Here is a 26,093-nt window from a genome sequence, read left to right as displayed (position 1 = left end):
GCCAACTCTCAAAACAAGGCAAAATGCCACAACGCGTAAGATATAAGCATTTATAGAGCATTGGAAGCTCATGCAGTTTGGGAGTTTACCCACCTGAGCTGGATGCTCGCGGTTGAATTCCTCAAGTTGCTCCTTTGTTGCATGTCTATATAGGCCATCGGCCTCACAATTGGCCATGGGTGGATATAAGCGTGCACCATTCACTAGGAACCTCAAGTCTCCACCTCAAGTTATAAGCATGCATAGAGTCTCCACTTTGCCTTCTCAGTTATGCCAATTTTCATGCATCCAATCGAAATCCCTACATTTTGTATCTTTTTGTTATTACTATAGAATCAATGCCTCACATAAAAACCTTTAGTTATCATTATCTAAATCCAAATGAGAACCACTCTTCAAAGTAGAATAAGTTACTAAAGGCCTTATGACCTTGTGGCAGTTTTGACCTTATGACATTGCAGTAGTTCATTGCCAAGGTGGCATGTGGTCCCCCTACCCTTTTTCCCACAAAAACAAGTGAGCTAAAGCAAGACTAAAGTGGTGGTTTTATTTAAATTTATTTATTTATTTTAAGTGAGCTAAAGCAAGACTAAAGCCTCATTGGTTGTACCGGTGAAGTTGGTTTTACTAAGAAGAGAATTTAAATCATTATTCCTTTTTAATTGCCCACTCACTCTTACTCTTAAGCCTAAACCTACATGTACCCTATGGGCCTATGACTACAAGGACCTATTATACAACTCAAATGCATTAACATCTTTCAATTATCACATATTAAAAAAATATTTTAGATAAAAAAAAACCACCTACTTTTATGTTTCAAGGTCAATTCCAAAAATTTACCATTCTAATTTGCTTAGGGGGTTCATCTAAGGATATGTAAGTTACCACATGAGTTCATACAAGGGATTTTTAATTTCAAAATTTTAAAGAAAAATTCTAAAAGTACATTTATGGAAGGGTTTTTTTTAACAATTTAGGGGCACAACCCGTAAGTTTATCTAGAAAAAGGGTCATCTTATTCATGAATGCACATTCTACATAGGGCCTCTTAGAGCTTGTCCATGCGATAGTTATCATTTGCACATTATACATAGGGCCTCTTAGAGCTTGTCCATGCGATAGTTATCTTATGCAATTTTTAAAATCATGTCAAAACTTGATTGCTTTTTGGAACGTTCATGCAAGCAAGGATCTTCATAATAACTTCATGGGATGGAAAAACCAATGTATTGATGAAGTCCTCTTTCGGAGGCACAATCTAAACATCTACAGAAAGTCAATCATTAAAATTATGCGTGTGAGCAAAAGGCAACCACAACTTACTTTTTTTACATTGGTGTTTCACGGTCCAAGCTGATTGCAAATTAGGCAAGAACATACCCTTATAGGCTGCTCACCCAAAGGCCTTGGTTTGCAAACTAGGTGGGTGCCAAATTTTGAACAGGGAGTAAGAGCCAGTGCACACGAGCCAGCAAATGCCAGCTGGGCTGTGCACTTGCTGCGCACTGTGCACTCATTGCAAATGGAATTTCATGGAGTATTTTAGTTCACGTGGGAGGACTCCATTGCTATCCATGACGACCGGTTGCCCCTGTTTGCCTCCTCTCTACACCCTCTGCCCCACTCTGCATAGGTCATTTGTGAGGGAAGACCTACTGCACCCGATGAACACAAAATGGCACGAAATGGAACTCCCGATGCGCGATTTGCCACCTTTAATTTCTAAGCTGCAAAATTGAGCACTGAGGGAATTGTGCGCCCTCTCCATTTATTTCACGTGGCCCAAAATGGAGCACATCCAGCTGCGCCCTTTGGGCTACATGTGCACTGGCTCTAAAAGCCTGTAGAAAATGTGGTTGTAGGTGCACTTGAAAAGCAACATGGTGGTTTGCAAACCACCCATCTCACATGAACAAGCACTTATCCGCATGCATCCGAGTGCGGGAGCAAGTTCTCATTGGGTTCACACACAAAGGAGTGACAATTGAACAAATCCAACGAAATTCGTTAAATCCATTTTGCCACCCGAGGTGCTCCTTGCAAGTTCAAGAGCCTTGAGGACTCTCCTCTTGAAGTCTCGCATTTCTACCGTGGAAAATGGAAGCCCATTGGCGATTTCACTTCTCCTTGGCCACCTTCTATGAGGGTGAGGCCCTTTGAAGTTTGCACCCACTGCCCAAGACCAACTTTGGTGAGAAGCTGACTCTAAACTTGTCTTTAAGATCCACGGCAACGCAAGATCTTTGGAGGATCGCTTTGGTCTGCACGTACTGTTCACGCTCTGGAATTGACCTCGTTTTATTGTTGATGCAGCGACCATCGTAACGAAGAACGATTTTAGAAATCTACATGCAAAAGAGGAACCAGTGCGGTTTGAAAATTGAGCTGCGCCTTTTCAGGTTTACTAGCTTCACCACTACAGTATATCGCAGATCGGAACGAATAACTAACCAAATCCATCCCGGGATACCAACGAAGTACTTCACCGACGCTAGGCTTCAGATTTTTGGCGGTTTCAACTACAACGAGCTTCTGCATTAGCTGAGATTTGCCAGCTTCACCGTAATAAATACTCTTGTCTGTGTTACGAGCTGCAGTCTCCGCCTCAAGAACGATTGTTCTTGCATCTCGTTGCTTGATTCCTCTACTTTTGAATTAGTTAGATCGATGATCTGGCATCTTGTGCCTGATTCTTCTACTTCTGAATTAGACCGCCCATCTGGCAATGCTCTCGTACGTTTCAAATAGATCCTTAACTTGGTAAAAACGATTGTACTACGCCGCTGCTGCCGCCCCTCCTTTCTAAATATCAGATATAAATTAGTATTGCCTTTCGACACGTTCGTTTGTTGTAGTCCTCGTCTCCTGACCATCATTGACAATGAAAAACTGCGGCGGTTGTGACCTTTCTTTTCACCACAGCAAAAAGAAGATGTCTTGCCAAAAGTCTCCCCTCCGCAACTCCATGCCCACATCCAGATTCGAGATACGCTGACACACCCCCACGTCTCTCCCGAATGACCAATTTTTAAAGAGTACATTCAGAGCACATGGAGGAACGTCCTCCACCGCCACAGTCGTATCTGCCAAGAGGGGCCTCCTTGGTCGACCCTCTGTGTATTCCGAGACTTCTTCGCTCCAGCTTCCAGCAGAACGTTAGGCCATATTCGTAGATTCTATGCTAGAGATGACTTTAAAAACTTGACAGTGGAGTCCCACTCTACGCGGTCATTTGAGCTCAACATACAGGACTACCGCAGCCAATGCGTGAACTGTAATGCGATGTGCATGAAGTGAACAATCGTACACGACGCGCAATGGAGTAGCGTATACGGTGAATTGCATCTCAACGACTCCCCAACGACCCCCCAATCGTCCAACATGTCAGCCTAAGACTCAAGCTCTCGTAACTCGTTTGATCTCTCATGAAGCAAAGTTTCTCTTTGCTTGTCCCTTAAGATCCTTGATTCCCATTTGTGTGTTAACGAATTTTCTGAATTGTTTAGTGTTGTCGTTTTTTCCTTCGTGCAAGGTTTGATGATACATACATAAATAATGTGACAAGGATATTAGAATCCTTATCTCAAGCATCACCATTGCCAAATGCAAATATTGCCTCCCTAAGTGCAATGGCCCATCCTCCTCCCTAAGTGCAATGGCCCATCCTTATCATTAGTGTGCTTTTCTCCCTCATGATGTTGTGTAGTTACTATTTTTGTCTAACAATTGTATTCATTCTCATGGTCCTTAAGTTATGCTTCGCAATTTTTTAATTTGGTTGTCTCCCATAAAGGAGCCGAAGAAAGAGTCAATACTATACACTTGAAGAAATAATACTTGCATAATCACTCCACATGGCTATTAATAAACATAATTGAGACAAATATTTTTCATTAAAAGTGTTGCAGACTCATGAGTAGTTAGGCAAGGAATGGAAGGAAAGGTGCATCAAGTACAAGTTGTGGGTGTGCCAAGCTTTAGAACTACGTTGTATATGCTGGCAAAAAAAAAAGATGCACATAGTCATATGCTTCATTAAAAAACTGACTTAGCAATGAGATCATACACAAAGCTATCCATTGAGCAATAGGGTTGAGGAGTTATGAACTATTAGTTCGTATTTAATGGTGGAGAAAATATCCATGATATGTTCATGTTTCTTCCTCCCTCCTTCAATACTTATTCCAAATAGATAAATAGCATATCACCAATGAAAGAGTCCCACACCTGGATTAGAGGTCTCCCATCATCAAGTCTCTGGCCAAACTATTTTATGAACTATCATTGTCCATCATAGCAGTGATTCTTAATATGTTGAAGAGTTGCACCCACTACACTTTCTTGTGGGGTGCATCTAATATACCAAATGCATTCAAAAGGGAGGGTTTTTTAATTATTTGCATTAATAGTAATGTATTAAAATGAGGGGGCTTTAATAATGTGCCTGAGAAAATTAACATGAGGGGGTTTAATAAAATGAGGGGGGGTTTAATTGCATTAATAGTAATGTATTAAAATGAGGGGGTTTAATAATGTGCCTAGGAAAATTAACATGAGGGGGCTTTTTATTTCAGAAGTTTCAGAAGTATTCTATTGTTATAGTGGCCACATGTATCAACGTTTGAGTTGGGTTTATTGGAGTTTCCCTTCTTGTTGCATACTAAGTTGATTTAAAATAAGAGTGTGGAGTTTCATGAATAACTCACACATTGTTTCTATTGAGTTTCATAACTCACAAATTGTTTCTATTTGATTTAGTTGAGCTTTAATATCACATCTTTATTGCTAAACGCATGCTGAAGCCTCTTTAAAAGGCTTCCTTCAACTCATTCCATGTGTTAAAGTGATAATTAGATATTGATCGAGCCATTTAATAGCCTTATCTTCAAGTGTTGTGGGAAAACACATCCTCTTCCTGCTTTGTATTGCAATGTAAGATATTCACCATTCACAAGAAGCGCCACAATGGAAATATAAAGTTTTTAAATTTGGTATGGGCATTCAATCCATTGCTAGAGGGTTTACCAATGGCGGTGCTAGCCTTCACACATGGTCTTCACATTCGGTCCTAGCCCATTGCTAGAGGGTTCACCGATGGAGTTGCTGATGGACACCTTGTTTGACCTTCCATCCTCATAAGATCTTCGCAAATTAAACTTGGATCACTCCTTTGTCTTTGTGAATTTGGTGAGATTTGGCTTCCTAGATCTTTATACCATGATATGCTTGGTTTCCTCTCTTTGTCCTTCTTTGTGTCCTCTCTCTTCACTTTCCCAATCTTTTCCTTGGCTTGGATTTCTTTGTCATTCAGCGGTGACAAGCTTCCGTAAGTTTGCTCATCGACTCTCGTTGCCCACTCTTCCCTGGTCTAATGAAATGTTTGTTTTTAGCACGCTCTTGCATCCTTTACTACATCTGACATTCATTTTGTGCCCATTTGCATTGCTTACTCTTTGACTTTCTTTAGGCCTCATCCTCCGCATATCTAGTACCAAGGCATTTGCTTCATGTATTCAAAACATACATTATCCCTTGGCAATCATCAATGACAAGTTGATGAATTTATTGGGATGCATCTAACCTTCTTTCCACAGTTCAATGTATGCCATGAACTCAATCTTCCCAAGGTATAAGATGTAGTGAAACAATAATGAAGATAGCTTTTTGAATTGGAGGGCCACTTGGGCTACACTAACTTGGGAAACTATTATTTGCTCATGATACTTCCACACTAGCTTCACCACATCTTACATTTTGGCTCTAACTCAGGCTTGCTTCTCCGAGTTGTTAGTGTCTCCGTCTTACTTCTTCCCATCATTTTGCTTCTTCATCAATACCAAGGTTTCTTTACCAATCCTACAAACTATATCCTATCATATTCTCTTACTAGAACATGAAATGCAAACCTTCACTAGTAGTGATAAATGGTGATGTGTTAGATAAGTAATAAATACGTAAGTCAATCATAGTTTATTCTTTGAGATGTGAAGATCCACCTATCATGAGGTGTGCCTTTTGGCTTCTGACCCATATATTTGGGGGATTCAATTTCTTGTTAAATCAATCTTGATGACTCTTGAAAGATTCAATTGTTGCTATTGTAAGAGAGAGACCTAAGAATGAATGAAAGAAAAAAAAGTTAATTGCATGTGTAATTCCTTATTCTCTACTTTTAGAATGCTTTTTTTAAAAAAATTACAGACTTCATAAAGGATGATTAAGTTATGATCCTTTTCCATATCAACGAAAGAGAGTGTTTGCTATATCTGATTCAATCCATATTTAGTAATGATTTTAGATTCTATCATTTGAAATCTATTTAGTGGATGATTGTTCTATTTTGAAAATTTTTTATTTACCAAGGTCTTGCAACCTATTAAAAGTGATGATTTTGTGGGTTCGAAGTCTCTAACCATGTCTGATGATTGAAGGTGCCAGGAGAGATGGATCAATGAATGTGGTTCAAATAGATGCTATACTTTTTTAGAATGAGGAAGAAGTAGTCGAAGAAAGATGAGGCCTTTTAGCATGAATATTTCTATGAGGAAAATATGATAGGTTCATCATTTAACTTAGTGTTGTTGTGATCAATTGGTGTGAAAAGACCAATTTCTACTCCAGAATTCCAATTTCTTAAATCCAACATCTTCAAAAAGATGTGTCTTTCCAATCATTTTGACATAAAAAATAGGTATTGTTTTGGATCCCACCGATCTGAAGCAATTTTTTAGAAGATTGTTGGTATGGATGTTGAAATGTAGGAGAGTGCATATCAGAAGATCACAATGGATTGGGTTTTAGACCCTACCACACCCAACTTTAAGCTCACCTGCAAGAGGAGTGAATCTCAAATGAACAAAGTCAAGTTCAATTAATGGTTGTTGGAGTACAGTCCAACAAATCACCACAAGTGAAGGAATTCAAATGGCTATCTAATTGTTCGAGAAAGTCATACCTATGGCAAGTTTGGGAGACCAACTATGAGGAGATCTAAATTTTGCAGCATTTGTCAAAACAGTCAACTTGGTCTGATGGAGAACCAATCGCAAATTACAATTTGACCCTTTCCAAACAAGAGGAGAGGAGCAAAAAATGACCAACCGACCTATTAGAGTTAGAGGACACTAATAAGGTCGTACCTGAGTCATCGAAATTTAAAGTAAAAGATCCAGGAAGCACATTTGATAAAAACAAAGAATATAGTAGTATAGAGAGAGCACTCCGACATCAGTGATCCCATCTCAATAAAGAAGGCTACAAATACCACCAATATAACTAGTGCCACATCAACCATTCCCAATACTATTAGTCATGCAAAATTAGAATTTGGAAAGCTTGAAATGTATGTTCCTTGCATTTCAAAACAAAGAAGAAGAAGACTCGTATAGCCATGTGGCACAGTTTGAAACATATTGGCTGACGAGTACCTTTGATACGATGTTCAGTGATCATGAGACATTACAATAGTTTGCTGGTACATTCACTGGTAGAATAGTGATGGGTTGGTTTAATCCTTACAACATAGGTCATTTTGTTGATTATGACACCCTAAAAGCAGCATTCTTGGTAGGATTCAAAAAGTAGACTTCACATGATGTCTAAAGAAAGCCACAAAACTGAGGTAGTTCTAGAAGCTCTAAGTGGAGGATTATACCCACCAACAATTTGGGAATCTAAATGCAAGTTTAGATGTACTAGAAAGGCCATCCAATGAGACATTGGCGGAGAGGAAAGAGATTTAGAGCCTTGTTGGAGGCATAGACCTACCAACAGGTGCAAGAGGGTTCAATGCCCTAATCGAATCAACAAAGCATGCAAAATAAAGGATAGGCATGATAAAAAAGTTGAAGAAAGACAATACAAATTCGGACAGTGCTTCACAATGATTTTGATGATGAAGAAAAAAAGAAAAAAAAAGAAGAGGAAAAGAAGAAGAGGACTCAGAAGTCTAATGCTAAAGCTAAAAAATCTAAGAAGCAAAAGTCCGAAAAAATGTTGGCATTCTTTGAAGTGGAACTATGATCCTCATGAGCACTATGATTGCTGAGGACATATCACAATTGAAAATGTATAGGAAGGTCCCAAAATTTTTGGTAAAAGATAAATAGCTTTGTTGGAAATATCATGCATAAGTGAGAATAGGAGTACTTAAGAATAGAAATTACAAGGAAAAAAAAAGACCATCAAAGTTTGGCAACCTACAATGGCATCTTTGAAGAGGGAACAAAGTTTGATAAAATGACCAGTACAATGCCAAAAAGCAAATATTTCAAAGAAACCCCAAAGAAGGACTCCGAAGGTCATCTTTCTACACAAGAAAATTTATCAATTGATATGTTCAAAGCCCTAAAGCAAGCACAATTTCATATTACATTAAACCAACTGCAAGTAGTTTGGTCCCCTTGTTCTAAAAGAGCTTAATAAAGCAGCTCTTAATGGAAATTGATTCAGATGAGGAAGGAAAAAATACTCTAAAAGAACCATGAGCAACATCCAAAGGACCCATCACTTCTCCAAAGAGAACCAAAGGATGTGGACTATAAGGTTTCTACACTAAAAGTGCACTGCAATGGGTAGGAGCTACCAAATACATTACTTGATGGAGGATGTGGAGTAAATATCCTACCTCATTTCATGTATGAAAGAATGGGACTCGTCAACATGCTTTGACCCACATTCTATTCCAAGTGAAGATGGCCAATCAAAGGAAAGTGTAACCACTCAAAATCATCCAGAATCAACAAACCACTATGTAGGCTCTCACATTCCAAGTAAATTTCATAATTATTAAAATGGAATAAGGGGGTATACTATACCCCATGATGTTGGGAAGACCATGGTTCAAGGCAGCCTAGGTCAAACACGATTGGAGCACATCAAAGATTAGGGCCAATGCACACACTCCCAAAGGAGTGTACCTAGCTGCACACAAATTTTGGGCACGTTATTAATTGAATGGAGGAATGAATGCACCATCGGTGATCCAAAATGCATCCCCCATTTTGGAGGTGTCGAAACTCGCACTTATGCATAGACTCATTCCTACTGGCAACTATCAGTGGGGAAGGAATGAAAACTGCCATTTGGAGGTTTGGGAATGTGCAAAGAAGTGCAGACATGCTATAGAGGGTGCAAAATCATACGACGAAAGCAACTATCTGGTTATGAATACATTTACAATTTTTGCACATGAACTCCTTGGAGGTGGGGAGAGGTTAAAACCAGTGTGTAACTCAACTATGCACCATCTACTCCCTAATGGGAGCATGTGCATTGAGCCTTACAATGTGAGGCTCAAGAAAAAGAAGCTCAACTAGACATGATATCTGAAGGTTATGCTCAAGAAGGAGGATCATCCATTAATGTGTCAACATGCCATCAAAACTGGAGGATAAGGTAGAACATGAAGTCCTTGATGCTAATCCTCCCAATGTACCACTCTTTGAGGTGGATGTTAGTCAAATAGTATAACAATATATGAGAATTAAACCATAGGTATTTTTGGTGCATGCGATTTCTGGAGAGTTCCGATCCGATGTGGAAAAGAAGTGATAGACTCGGAATTTGGAATCTAACATGGAGGAGAGTTTTGATCAATAGAAGTGGAGTGAGAATGTGATTCAGAAACCAAAGAAGCTTATGAGGAGAAGATGTGAAGAACCATAAGGGTCAAAGAAGATGGCCTTGAAGAATTGATTCACTCAATCATTGAATGCCCAAATGCCTACCTCCACACACTATATCAAGCCATCCTCCTCCCCCATGACCATTGTGTACTTGGACTTGCACAAGATGGTTGAGTGGATGGGATTTAGGTGACTAATCACTAATTACATGAGCATGGGAAAATGGCTCCAATGTGTGCATATACAAAATGTAGTTCCCTGACAATTACATCAAATCTCTAAATAATCGTAAGAGTCAAATGCACCTCCGCTTGGAACCTTATTTCAAACTATCTTCATTTTGCTTTTGATTCATGATTTCCTTTCTCTTTTTTCGCATTCCTCTTCAACCTATGAAAATCTCTCACATAAAACTTTTGTTAAATCTTTGTTCATCCCTCCTCTCTCTTATTCCTATCATGTCCATTCATTCTCTGTGTATCTCTCTCTTTCTCTTTAGAGACCAAGGTTGTGTCCTATCTTTACTTGAAAGGAGTAGGACGAGAGTAGGAACAACAAATTGAATTAACCACACAAGAAGGTTCATTCTCTATGTATCTCTCTCTTTCTCTTTAGAGGTCTACCAAGGTGTCCTATATTTACTTGAAAGGAGTAGGATGAGAGTAGGAACAACAAATTGAATTAACCACACAAGAAGGTGTTATCATTATTGTGCTTTCTTTGTCCTTTGGAGTATGTAGACTAAACTTCACAAGAGGGACACATACTTTCTAGGTCATGAAGTGATTCCTCTTTGAAATTTGTCTCTTTGTTAAGTAGATAAGTTTTAAAGCTTGTTTCATCTCACACATTTGTACATATGTTTGTTACAAAAGGAAGGGAGTCAGGGGAGAGAGAGATAGATGATATTTAGAACTAGTTAACCACCTTTATATATGTAGAGAGAGAGAGAGAGAGAGAGAGAGATTATATTAAGGTGCTCTCCTTTCCATGTTTGTTTGAGGGGTGTAATTTGGCGTACCACTTTATGGCATACATTTATCAATGGAAGAGCCCTCGGACTCTATTGTTACAACACAAATTCCAAGGTGCTACATGCGCCATTAGCCATTAGAGGGGGGCATTCCCCTCATGATTAACCCCTACCTCCTTCACTTTCTTCCTTTCCCACTGTCCACTTGTCCCCCCTACCTTCCCCTAATCATTGTCCCCCTCCCTAAAACCTTACTTTACCCCTAACCTTAGTTTAATTGTGCCCATGGCCTCTACCACACATCATTTAGAATAGAGAAATATGCAAATCTCTTACTGTTGGGAGTACCCCCATTCACATGCTAAGCACTGACGTTCCTCTATTCCACTATTTTCTCTAAACTCTATACTCTTGTGTGAAAGTATGAAGCTATTGTGATTTAAACTATATGTCAGTTTTGAGGCTATATTATTTTTTAAGTATAAATTAAGTAATTCAATGAGCATCTTAGCACTGTGTGCAGCAACTCAATTGTTGTTGTGCATGGCAACTGAATTGCCCTTTCTTTCCATTTTGAATTACATTTGAAAAGAAGCACATGCATGCGCGCACACACACACACACACACACCCCTTCATAAGACTACAATACATTCAATCTTACAAATTGAACTTTTTAAAGGAAAGGGAGTTTGTAAGAGACTTTAGACAAAATTATGAGTAAATGAGAAAAATACAATATATTAATAAGTTAGTAACCAAAGCTATGCTTATGTTCTCATGAGTACCCAAGCATAAGCTGCCATCTGGATTTCAAAAGCATAAGCATTTATACATAGATATGGAGCATCACTAGCCAATGTAATGATGTTCAGCTTGGCAGATGCTAGGAAACATAAAATTAAGTTTTAAAAAATAACCCTTTGTATTAATCTAGCTCAATAGCCTCACAATTGTACGCAGTCATTAATATTTAGGAATATCTCTAGTCACAAATGTCTTGCAAAGGGTGTTAAACTAATCTACAAGCTTATACATGATTAGCTACTCGACTTTCGACATTTCATCTCGTTTCTCGTGCAAATGGTGCACGCAAAAATACAACTAGATAATACAATGTAAAAGGATGTCGTCATAGTTACCAAGTCATAGATGTAGACACATCCATCTTGAGATCCTGTGTAGATATACTTCTGCCCAGCTTGCAAAAGAAGACACAATAATACAAAAATATCATTCCAATATAGTAAACATAGCTAAAACATACATAAGATAGAAGTCAACTGTAGTATCCTACAAAAAGCTTTTCCTCAATTTAGATCTGAGTACTAAGTATCATATACACTCACTGTATTCAAATGGTGCATGTAAGCTATTGGAACCGCCCTAATACCTACAAATATTTCTCTCCCTTTCAGATTCTGAGGGAATTTACTATTTAAACGCACTCAATACATCCCCCCTTCCTGCTGATTTAGTGTCAATATCTGTAGAGCTTCACCACATCTTTATCTGACATCTACTGTAGCCATGGATATAATAATCCAAGCACAAGATGCTAGGATAGAAAAGTTCAGAAAATACCAAACAGACAAGGAGAAAGGCTTATGACAAAGTCAGCCTGTGCTGGGCTTGTTAGGGATCTCCCTCTCTCCCTCTCTCTCTCTCTCTCTCACACACACACACACACACACACACACACACACACACACACACACACACACCCCGTGCACTCAGATACCTTGGCAAATATGGAGTAGTTGTTATAATCCAAGCCCAAGATGCTAGGATAGAAAAGTTCAAAAAATACCAAACAGACAAGGAGAAAGGCTTATGACAAAGTTAGCCTGTGCTGGGCTTGTTAAGGATCTCTCCTCTCTCTCTCTCTCTCTCTCTCTCTCTCTCTCTCTCTCTCTCTCTCTCTCTCTCTCACTCTCACACACACACACACACACCATGCACTCAGATACCTTGGCAAATATGGAGCTCCTCAACCTCCTTGTCTTGCTTTTCTCCTACAACCTTAATTCCAACCCGTAAAATCTATACTCTACAGCTGCTGCCTCGGCAGCCCCTCCCTATGCAAGGACATGCCAACAAGGGGACTTAAACACGCCCATTGTTGGCCCCCAAGAGCAGATTTTCTATTTACAACATGGAGTATCGGAAATAAGTTAACAGATGGCAGATCTAGTAGCCCGAATCTAGGTCCTTCAAGAGGCCAAGAAGCAAGCCGTAATTGATGAGATAATGCAAACTTGCAAGGCCTCTTCTCCTACCCCCAATAAGTCTCTACAGTCACAGATCTTGTTCACACAAATGTGCAAACAATCAAGAACAAGTGGCAGTTATTTTCCTTGTCCCATTCTTTGATCACTTTCTTTTCATTACTTGTACCTTCTATGATCTTCTTAGAGCTACAAGTAGGAACTCGACAAATGAATTTGTATCAGAATGTGCCCCCCATTATGAATTTGTACAAAATGATATATTGATTTATTCGATATGGTAATATTTTGTGCAATGATAGTGAAAGTTCAAGCTTACATACTTGGAAACTCCAAGGCTCCACTTTCAACATTGAAGGAAAACAACTGGAGAAATTTTGGTGATACTACCGCAGCTCGCCCATCGATCGTTGAGTCCACCCACTGTACATGCCCATGGAAGAGTACCGTCTCCTAGTTCACCAGAAGAAGCAAGCTTTCGTCTGGTTGCATCATGAAGATTGGGCCGAAGAATAGGACCCCAGGTATGTGTAGGATACAACTACCTCCATAGGTAACCCATCTAATGTGAACTACTCTCTCAGCATGGCTACCCGAGATGTGTTGAAGATCATGACTGTGGTTTTACCAAGATTGACCTTCGAGTCGTGCATCTCACAAAAAGTGTGTAATGCTCCAGGTATCGTTTGAGTTCCTTTGCTGAAGAAGATAGCAAGACCACATCATCTGCATATAGAAGTATCTGAAGCAAGGGTCCATCTAGAGAGCAACCGATCCCTCCCAAAGTCTTGATAAACATCTCAAGCTCATCTATATAGAGATCGAACAAGGTCGGTGATAAAGTACAACCTTGTTTGATCCCAATGGTGCTCATGATCTCCTCTATCCATCCTGTACCAATCCAAACCCTACCTGAGACCCCCTCATAAAGTGCCATGATTGGCCAAATGATCTCTTGGTCATATCCTAACTCTTGTAGGCATCTGATGAGCCAAGTTCTCAACATTGTCTCAAAAGCCTCCGAAAATTCACAAAGCAACAATGCACCCTCTCTCTCCATGTCCTAGCCTCCTAGATGATCCCTCTGAGTGTGAGTATATGGTCCATGGTTTCATGATCTACCTGAAAGCCTGCCTACCCCTTGGCTTTGAATCCCCAAAGCTCTATGACTAGGATGACCTCTGCATAGAGTATTGATGCATAGATCTTGGAAATAACATGCCCAATTATAATGGTCTTGTAGTTTTTGAGATCTTCCGCTTTGTGTATGGACTCATGGAATCTCTTGCTTTGTGTATGGATGTGATGGTGTTAAGGGTCGAGGTAATTGAAGCATGTTCAAACTGTTTCATTGAATAGCTTTGAGCAAGGCATATATTCCATATGCAGTGAATTCATTGTGTAGGCCCTTATGATCTTTTGCGCATCCATTATGAAGCTTTTGGACTGCATGTTTGATGCCACTGTTGTGAAAGGATGCACGAAGTGGGGTATGATACATGTGAGAGGTCAGGTGCTGTGGCTAGTTAGGGATATCGTGCAATGTGTAACTGTAGACATGCCAAGTTTTGGTGTCTGTGAGAGGGGATGGGACTCCATGTTTGAGAAAACTCCATAAGTATTTAGAGTTGTTACTGAATCACACAATAAACCTCACCCTTGAAGGAGAGGAAGAAAAACAGGTTTTCATTGGAAAATAGCTTCGACAGGAAGATGAAACCAAACTCAAAGTACTTCTAATGGAATACTGTGACAACCTGGCAAAGTCATACAAAGAAATGAAAGGAATTTCACCAGACGTGATAGTACACACGATACCTATGAGGGAAGGTGCCCACCCTAAGGTATGTGGACCTTATCGCACAAATCCTAAGTATGGCACCATGGTTTATGAGACGAGCTAGGAAAACTCTTAGATGTTGGATTCATTTATGAGATAGAGCACATTGCTTTGGTTTCACCCATCATCATCATGCCTAAACGCAACAAGAAGCTCAAAATATGTGTAAACTTAAAGAATGTGAATGCTGCCACAATTAGGAATCACTATCCCATACCCTTAACATAAATAGTGTTGGAAAAAGTGGCAAGTTCTTATATATATAGCTTCTTGGATGGCTTCAGTGTCTATAACCAAGTGCAAATTGCTCCTAAAGACTAATAAAAAACAACACTTCCTACAAAATGGGGTATTTTTGCATATAGACTCATGCCATTCGGCCTTTGTAATGCCTCGGCCACATTCCAGTGAGTCATGTTCACAGCTTTCAAGTCATTTCTGAATGAGTTTTTCCAAGTGTTCTTGGACGATTTGTGCATCCACTCAAACAAGAAAGACCACTTCAAATGTCTTGAAGCAGTACTAATCAAATGCAAGGAATATGGCATCTCCCTAAATCCAGGAAAGCAACATTGATCCTCTTACCAAGACACCGCAAACTTGGTTTGCTTTGTTGAGCTCCTTACCATGAACCGAGCTCTAATACCATGTGAAGAGAGTGGGAGAGAAGTAAGGATCTCACTTGTAGCTTTCTCACATACACAATGGGGGAATACACATAGGTGGAGGCTGAAAATAGTTTTCCTCTTCTTAGTTGTGGAAGCCAAAAGAACTCTCTCTCAGTACAAAAGAAATAGGTGAACCCTATATGTGGGTCTCAAACCAAACTTAGCTAACCTAGGTGGCATACTAACTGAGCCACTAACTAGAGTACATAAAGATAGCTGTTATCCAGCTATTATTCATGGGCGACATACCAACCGCATCTGCAGCTAACAAATCGATGACATAAATGCACAACAGTCACCCTGGCATATCACGAGTGGAGCTCGATATCTCAACATCATCTTGCCCAAGTACATGCGTACATCTTCTTGATAGCCTTGTTCGATCTTGCTTAGTTGGAGAGTGGGATCATCTTGTAGTCTCTCTATTTGAAAGAGCCTCTTGAATTCTGTTTGAAGCAGGTGCCATGTGGCTTGCTCTTCCACTAGGAGGTCTAGGTACCATTCTGATGCTTCATTGGTTAAGGCCATCGGAAACTAGGCCACCTTGGTTTCATTGGATTGACAGCCCTCTTCCATTTCTCCACAACTAATACTTTCTAAACTATTAATGACTAGCAAAATGAAACAAGATGAAGGATCTTCATTGGGCCTACCCAAATAGGGTATTGGTTTTTTGGGGGTTTCCCCTTTTTCAATTTGGTTTTTCATGACGTTATCATTGTGTAAAGTAGAGAGTAGTCTAACCAATAAATGTAGTTTATGATGTGTTTTGTATGATGTTTGTTTTGGTTGGTCCATATTTGGTCAATTGTGGATCCGTATATTGTTGTAGGTGTTGCAATAAGTTGCTCCATGCCGTATGTTCTCATAACATCTTCTAGTTTCGCTTTTTTGTTCGATTCGGTACTGAAGTCAATGTTCAAGTCTCTTACAGTGTATGCTTTTATTGCGGGCAGTGTCCTATTAAGTATTTGTTTGACCATTGATGTCAAAGTCTCTATTTTTGCTTTTGTTGCTTTGTATATGTTTATAATAATTATATGTTGTTTGTCTTTTGTTTTGAAATGTGTAAGTAGGGCTTCACATCCATTGTCATAGAAGCCTTGCTGTTGCAGTAATGTGTGTTGTTTCTTGTAGTATGTGGTCATAGCAAATCTAAGTTGTGTCCCTTCTTTGATCTCGTGTTAAGGCTTTGTAATGTTGTGTCATTGTTTCTTTCTTCTCCAAAGTTGATTTGTTTGCATATCCATTGTTTCTCCCTTCTCAGTCTTGATAGTTCTTGCAGGACTTGTTGGTCCACTTTGATGTGTTTTCTCTCTAGCTTTGGGAGGAAGAAAAGGTTTGTATTTGTGATCTCCAAAAAGATCCAAGCATTGAAGTTGTCGTGGATTGTGTCATGAAAATCCACAAGTCTTTAACTGGGCTTACTTGGCAAAGGTCACCACAGAGCATAACATCGACTCCACCAAATGGCTCGTGGTGGTTTTCTTTAATTTCTCGCATTCGCATGTCTGCTGCAAGGAAAGTATGAATAACTACCAATGAAATTTCATCGATGAGAACCATGTGCACGGCCTCGTACTGTTCGGCATGCATCCCAATGTATGAGCTTGTCTGTAAAGGCAGGTGCACAGCTGCATGCAATGTGCTCCCTCTAATAGTTCTTGCCACCTTTCCAGTGTATGTCAACAGCAACAATACATTTGGGAGATCAATGCTTGTTGTGCTTCTGTGTGTGTAGTAGCTTCGAAGTGCCTCCGTTCATAGTGTTGCGACAAATGTTTTCCCTACCCCTGCGTTCCCAGATAAGAACAAATGAATTTTTTTGGTTGGTTCTGATCTTTTTTTGAGCATTATGTCCTTAAAAATGAGTCGTTGTTGTGGGTTCATTTCTCTAAGAGAGGAATAATAGAATTGAATTTGGGTACGATGGAAAAGCCGCATCGGTGTACATGTAAAGAGAGAATTCTGAGAAGATCTAATAAAAAATCTTACAAAGACAAAAGACGTCTTTACATGGGAGTACACTGATACAAAAGGAGTCGATGTGTTCATAAATTAATTTAAAGAAAGATGCAAATTCTGTCAAACAAGTGATTTATAAATTGTTAAAAGTTGGTTTTATCTACCTACTTGAAAAAGTCATGTGGTTGTCACCTATTTTCATTCATCCAAAGAAGAATGGTAAGTTGCACATTTGTGTTAACTATAGGAAGCTAAATATTGCCACAATCATAGATCTATTCCCACGGCCATTCTGTAACACAATGCTTTGATGTTTTCATCGAATATGAGGTATATAGCTTTTGGATGTTCTTAGTGGGTACAATGGGATTCAAATGGTAGAAGAAGACAAATATAAAATAGCATTGTAAAAGAATAGGAAGTGTTTACTCTCTAGGTACTAGAATGTCATGAGTGTCGAATTGAAAATTGCACCTCTCTTATTTATGTCTTGGATCCAAACATGTGCCATATTTGACAAGCTTTATGAGGGTGTTTTTGGACTCTTTTAGTGCATGTTTCACAAAAAAAATGAGCACATTCAACACCTTCTACTCTGCTTTGATAACTATAGGATGGTCATACTAAGCCTAAATCTGGCAAAGTGCACGTTTACAGTCTGTAGTGGGATACTACTTTATAATACCCTCTTTACAAATTTCCAGAATGGATATTGATCCCAAAAAAGTGGAAGCCAATCAAGGTGCCGAAGCAGCTGCAATGTGAACGAAGTTATGAGGTCCATTGGAAGTCTTTTTGAAATCATCAATGTTCTTCTTGTGAAGAGATCCAAGCATTCACGGAAGTGGCACAACAGGTCTCTAAGGTATTTATTATATGTTTGTTAGCCACTTATCAAGCTTACAAAGAAAGATGTTCAATTCATTTGGCAAAAAGAGTAAAACAAGGCATTCAAACTACTGGAAAATGATGTTGATTGTCACACTAAAATAGTACTATTAAACTAGAACTTGGAGTTCCATACAGTTCTTGGTGCGTCTCGACATAGGGATCGGAGCTTTCTTAATCTAGACAAGAAAAAAGGGTTAGTATCATCCAATCTATTATGCACGTCAGGCTTTGTCACCAATGGAATAGAATTATTCCGTTACAGAACTAAAATATTTGGGAATGATTTATTCAGTTCAAAGTTTTACCATTATTTTTTGGGTAACCAAATTGTTTTTCATGTCGATCACCAATCAATACTCTATTTGTTAAATAAGTTGCAACCCACAGGAGGGTGAACATGATGGATATGATTATTATAGGAATTTGACTATAGTGTAGTTCACACAACCAAAAGTCCCCACTTAATTATTGATTACCTCAATAGGTTGGAAATAGGAGAAGTGTTGATGGAAGGAATACTCAATGATCTACCAAATAGGAGAAGTGTTGATGGAAGGAATACTCACAATGATCTACCAAATGCTATTTTGTTTGAGGTGGAGGCTATCAAAGGGATATATCCATATGATAAGCTGCTTAGATTCCTCATGGATGGTGCCTTTCCAAAGACAATGGTGAAATATCAAAGAGGCATAGATTAGCATTGAAGAGCAAAACATTCTTGGTAATAGCAAGTGCACTTTACAGCATGAGGTAGATTAGATAATCTGACAATATCCTTCAAAACTTGAAAAGCATACTATACTGCAAAAAGCACATCAAGGTGTTTCTAGAGCACATTTCTCCACTAAAATAACATCAAGAAATATCTTTTAATCAGGATTATGGTGGCCTACTACAATTAGGATTCTTATATGCGGGATAATTTAAAACTATAAAAGCTAGATTTAATGTGCAACCTATTTTGACACTAAATAGTTGAGATTAAGAGCACTTAATCTCTTATCACTCTTAGGTGTTTGATATATACTTATAAACACTTGTAAAAAATGCTTGTTCATTGCAATCATTTTTATTGTCAAGCATGCTAGACAAAGTTTCAAATTTGAGCACTTTTTGGGTGACTGTGTAACCATACATTTGTGAGCATTTTGTAATCACATGTAATGGTTTTTTGTGATCCATATATTTTTTAAAAATACTCTTATGAGTCTACCTTAAGCTCAAGAGAGGGAATCATCAAAAAACACATCTACATCTCATCTACATCAAGTTGTGATTTTTTTTGCCAAAACATCAAAAGGACATTTTTATGTCCTATGATGCTACCAAACTAGAGTTAAATCCTCATTTTTTCCTAACATCACACTTATGTCTAATATTGATAAGTTGTTGACAAGCAGTGATGTTGTAGGCTCCCTTCATCCTAATGTGCCAACATTGAAGCATCCTAAAGAAGCATAATAGTCATAGCATCTACAGCTATGCCTCCAAACAAAGAGATTCAAGTTTCCAAGGATGAAAAATGAATGAGTAGTCTTGGATGTTGTGGAGAAGAAAGCCAATATACTGTTTGATAAAATGATGTATGAAGAGAAAACAGTTCTAACCATAGTGCAAAAATATTCCTAGTTTTGAGTGTCTACAAAATCTTTACCTATTGTTTAGCTTGTTGATCATATGGTGAATTAGATAAAAAGAATAATGACATTGCGACAGAATCAGAAGGTTTAGATTTGGAAGACATATCAGTAGCCTAGTCTACTGAAGAGATCCTTACTATAGAGACTATGATTAAGGACCAATAATCTGTGTTTTTAAGTTTCATTACTCTTATGGATGTTTGATTGTAGTGTTTTGTCACAATCAACTTTGATTGGGTAATATTAGCTAGAATCCATTTTTGCCATTAGTTCCTTCTAGTAGGTGTAGCAGACATTATGGGGGGGGGTTGTCAAAACCTTGGTATTGTGAACTCTTCTATCAGTTCACCACATAGGCTTTGACTGATAAGATGTTGCTTCGGGAGAAGGGTCTATTATATTTAGATGATAGAAATAAATCATTTTGGGTGGGTTTAGGTCAGTAATTTCTCCCAAATTCCTATCCATGAGTGCACCAGTGATAGCTAATGATAAATCTAGCCCATATTTAAGTAATAAAAACATAAGTTGTAGTTTATCTTATGAGAAGTAAAGAGAAACCTATCATATTTAAGTAATAAAAACGTAAGGCGTAGTTTATCTTCTAAGATGTAAAGAGGCACCTATCATGAATTGTGCCTTTTGGATTCTCACTCATATGCGTTTTAGGATCCAATTGCTTGTTGAATCAGTCTCAATGACTTAAAAATTCAATTGTTGTTCTAAGAGAGAGATCTAAGATTGAATGAATATATCAAATTTTATGCTATGTGCAATTCCTTATTCTCTGTTTTTGGAATGTTATTATTGTGTTTTTGAATTGCATAGTTCATGAAAGATTATTTTGTTCTAATTCTTTCCATATCAATTAGAGATATATCTATTTGAATCCATATTTAGCAACGATTCAAAGTCTTGTAATCCAAAACCTACTTATTTAGCAATCATTCAAAATCATGTAATCCAAAACCTACTTAGTGGATGATTATTCAATTCTAATTTTAAATTATTTCTTGAGGTCTTGTGACCCATTAACAAGTAAGATCTTCAGCAGTCGTTGTGGAAACTGCTTTTAGGAGGAAATTAAAAAAGAAACACATTTGTTTACCATTTTCACCAAGTGAGCAAACGAGGGATTCGAGTGGCATTTCACCCCTAACCACAACTCTTGAATTGTGAGAGATGGCGGAAATGTGGGTCTTCTATGCTTAGACATGCATATAAGTTTCCCATGCTCTAGGCTCTATGAACCCAATACGCCTATTACTAGGTGGCTAACAAGTGCACTTTTCTTATCATGGAATGGATTTATCATGCTCACACCCCCCCTTGAAGTTTTTACTCTATGAAACATATGTGAATGCGGTTACACATTGCCTACAATTCCAAATAAACTCCTACAAGTTTTAAATGGGAAGAATTTAGTCATTACTTTATCATCTCTATTGATGTAGTACAAGCAAGCATCACCACACTTGGCACACGCATGGCTTTTTCCCCTTCTCACATACATATCTCTATGCTACCTTCACACTCTACATGTATTTACACATACTCCCACGTCCCCCACAATTGAGTACTAACTACTCTAAATGCTCTCCCTTCATTAGGCTCATGGTCTTTCCTACACTTGGAGTCTCTCCTTAATGTGTTCATTGATGCCATTGAAATTTTGCTAAAATAGGGCTTCCAAGATTCATGCACAAAGTTGTTTCCAAAACTGTTGGGCATAATATTGGTGTAAATTTTGGCCACCCAAGTCTATGGATGCTTGGTGCACCTAGCTATTAGGACTCAATCCATTTGATTCATAGTTTTGGTTGCAGTAGCTTGCTCCATCCTTTGATTCATCCTTTGCATTAGCTTCACATCATTATTGAACGCCTTCACTTTAGGGCTTCAACAATAAGGAAAAAATAGATGCTACAATATCCAAACAACAATGGAACATAATTACAATGTTTGTGAGGGACGAACAATGTTAAGAACAGCTCTTGCTTTTATAAGAATTGGAGGCAATAGGATTGGCATTAGATGCTTATATAACATGTTTTTCATCATAATGAATACAAGCTATGGTATTTAATTGATGGGACAATTCTATGAACCAAGTTTAGGTCATTCATACAAATCATATAAGGCTCACATCACAAGTGTAGGTCATTCACACAATTCATATAAGGCTCACATCATCAAAAGCTTTATTCTACACCCAAGGATACATTTGGTGTCAATGATAGTAATGCCCCCAAGAGTTGCATGCCCAAGAGAGTATACTATGTGACTTTAGAGATGATTTGTGGAATGTGAAAGAAGTGCATAGAGGTGGTTGCAAGCTAAGGGTTCCCACTTCTTCCTTGGAATACAAAGCAAGTGGAAGAAAGGGAAAGGGGGAACTAAACCTCGATCAAGGTATTTCAATTAATTACAAGGTAACACATGGCACCTCCTCTAGTATTGGGAGTCCTATGTGGCAATTTACATGCAATTTGATCAAAAACCCTACTTGGCAAATCATGTGGAAGGACAATACCTCAATTGAGATTATTCATGGCATCTACCTAGCACACACTTGGCAAGCCAATATTTCAATTAAGGTAATTAGAGCATATGACATGGCATACATGAGGTATGGTAATGGTTCATGTGGCACACACTTGTTAATTGTATACCTTGATTGAGATTATTGAAGGACCCTATATGGCATACCCAAGGTGGGAAATACCTCCATAAAAGTTACTACATGGCATAGACTACATGACAAATACCTCGATCAAGGTAATTGATGGCCCTTATAGTGCATACCTAAGGTGGTGAATACCTTGAGAAGATAATTAAAGGATCCTACATGGCATAGACTACATGGAAAATTCCTCAATCAAGGTAATTAATGCATCTCACATGGCATTCCCAACATGGCAAATACCCTAATTGAGGTAATTGATGGATCCTTTATGGCAAATAGTAGCTAGATTTTTTTGGTATGACACAGCTATCTAGGTGGAAGGCTCACCCAAATTGAATGATGTGGCCAAACACTTTTCTAATCATACCTCAATCAAGGTATGCAAGATGGCAGTCCAATTGAGATGGTAGGTGACATGCCATGGTGGAGGATCTAGGTCATGATCATGGGATGCCAATCTAGGCATTACCATCATGTGTGGTGCATGTATCCATTTTCCATCATCCCATGACTATTACCTCATTCGAGGTATGTTTAGCCCCATATACAATAAGGAAAATTAAGCTAGGCCTTTTCCTTTGTAAGTTTCACTTTTGGGGAGAGGGGCTTTTCCAAGCCTCCACATTTTGATGTGAAGCCCTTTTGTTGTTCTGCCACTAGCATTTAATACTTGCCTTATGATCACTCCTCCTCTAGATTTTGTTATCCCCTCGCTCTTAGCATTTCCTCTTACCCTCCCACTTACCATCCCAATTAGAATTACTTGTCATACATCCCCTTCCCCTTCTAGCCCTCCCCTTCCCCTTGTCTACTCCCCCCTCCCCTCTACTCCCTCTCGACTCCTTTTCTTGTCCCCCCAAGTTGTGCCCCCATTCTCTCTTTCTTTCATCCCTCTTTATCCATCTCTTGTCTCATTTTTTCATCCATCTTTGCCTTCCTACCCTTCCCCACAAATGGTGGAGTTACCCTTTAAGATCTCATAGTGTCTCTCAATAGGGAGCTATCTAGTATCTGTGCTAGGACTCTTGACATCCCATCTATCCTCCATCTTAATGGGAGATCTAGAATCCATGTTGGCATCTTTCCATAGTTTAGGTAGTACAACTGCCATCCATAGAGGAATGGTTAGCTACCTAGCACCTCGCTTCCATATCCCTAGGCCTTTTATATGAGGATGTGAGAAATTACTTGGGGTTAGGGATGTTGCCTTAGACATGTTCTTGGATGGTAATGGCAATAGTGGAGTGAGTGGAAAACCCTTAAAGATATCTAGTTATTCTCACCCATTCGTACCATCATATATCTATAGTCAATATGTAGCTACCAACCATGGAGGGAATCCTAATAATCACCAAAATCCCCTATATATTATAGCATGTAGTTGTATATAGAGTTTGTATTAGGATTTTAGGTAGATTATAGTAGCATGTAGCTTGGTAGAGGAGCTAGTAGTGGGAGGATGCAAGAGTAGCCTATAGCTTGGCGTGCACAACCTATTACACATTCTATTGGTGGGCCACACTTAGGAGGTCTGGGCATACATTTATACCAGCCCCTTTGTATAGTCACTAAAGACCCAAATCATAGTAGTTTCAAATCAATAGTCAAGCCACTCAGTGGTGTTGATTAATGTTTCAAGATCTGAGTGATTCAATAGGTGTTGAGTAGGATTTCAAGGCGAGACTCCCATCGGCATGATATAATCTCTTTTCTTATTTCCTTTTCTTCTAGTTGCAAATTGAATTTTAAGGTACTTATTAGTGTTCTAAATATGATGTGAGTGCCATAATCAACCTCTTTTAGTGCGGAGATGGAGGTATTGTTTATGGATCATCATCTTTGGCTCCTTTCATCCAAGAGAGGTATGTTTGCAATAAGTTCAATTTATATTTGAATTTTTAATGATGTGTTCTCATAGATCATCTTAGTATTTATTCCATAAGTTTTAATTTTTTACAGATTTATTAAATAGTATTGGCTTATTTTTAGTACTTTCTTTAGCACGTGTTAGTTGACCATTTGTGTTAGTATTTGTAGATTAGTGCGTTTGTGTTAGTATTAGTAGATTAGTTGAACATTTGTATTAGTATTGGTAGATTATTTCATAGACAATTACATGGTCTTATACTTATGAGGACTTATACATGGCCATATAAGAACCTAAGAGTTTTAGTCAATTAGGGTACTATATAAGGACATACATGGCTTATACAAAAGTATGTGTCGTATAATTTTTTATAGATTTGTTAAATAGTATTGGCTTATTTTTAGTACTTGCTTTAGCACGTGTTAGTTGACCATTTGTGTTAGTATTTGTAGATTAGTTTGTTTGTGTTAGTATTAGTAGATTAGTTGAACATTTGTGTTAGTATTGGTAGATTAGCTCATAGACAATTACACGGCCTTATACTTATGAGGACTTATACATGGCCATATAAGAACCTAAGAGTTTTAGTCAATTAGGGTGCTATATCAGGATATCATGGCTTATACAAAAGTACATGTCGTATAAGGATCTACATGGCCTTGTAAGGCCATAGAAAGGCCTATGAGGAGTTGTAAGGACCTATATGGTCCTTATAATCCCATTCAAAGGGATCTTCCATTACATGGTCATATAAGGGATCTATATGGTCCCTATAAGATCATTCAAATGGATCCTCAATTACATGGTCATATACAAACCTAAATGGCCTTATAGATGGCCATATAATGCATTACATGGCTATATAAGAACATTGATTAAATAGGGTGCCCTATAAGGACTTGCATGGCTTTATATAGAAGTACATTTTATTTCTAAGGACTGACATGGACTTGTAAGGATATGCAAGAAGAGATGAGGAGTTGTAAGGACTTATATGATCCTCAAAAGGCCATTCCAATGGATCTTCAATTACATGGCCATATAAGGACCTACATGGCATTATAATAACCCTACATGGCCATATAAGGACCTACATGGATATATAAGAGTATTAAAGGGTTCCATATAAGGACCCAAAATGGCCTTATATGGAAGTACATGTTTTTTATAAGGACCTATATGGCCTTGTAAGGACATATAATGACCTATGAAGGGTTGTAATAACCTATATATTCTTTATAAGGGATCTTTAATTACATGCAAATAAAATTCCATTCAAAGGGATCTTTAATGACATGGCTATATAAGTATCTACATGGCTTACTTACTTGTCTTCTTACCTATAGACATGGCCTACATAAATTAATTGTAGTACTTAATTGTTTTTAGAATTTACTAAATATTATTTTTAGTATTTGATTTACCATGTGCTAATTGAATAGTTGTGTTCAAAAGTTACTAGAATAGTTAAAGGAGTTTCCTAACATACATACCCTAAAACCTATGAAGGTTTGCCTAACATTTTTGCCCTAAACTTTAAAGGGATTGTTCCAACATAAACCCTAAACCTTGTGAGGAGTTGCCCAACATATATACCCTAAACTAGAAACCCTATGAGGAGTTGCCTATCATTGCTAATGTGGTGACGAAGCCATAGGATATTTGTATGAAAAATCATATATATGTGCTTAGATTTAGATTTTT

The sequence above is a fragment of the Dipteris shenzhenensis genome, chromosome 18, assembly GCF_047967505.1.
Source record: "Dipteris shenzhenensis isolate YYH24624 ecotype China chromosome 18, Dip_SZ_1.0, whole genome shotgun sequence".
Taxonomy (NCBI): Eukaryota; Viridiplantae; Streptophyta; class Polypodiopsida; order Gleicheniales; family Dipteridaceae; genus Dipteris; species Dipteris shenzhenensis.
This window is presented reverse-complemented; position numbering follows the sequence as displayed.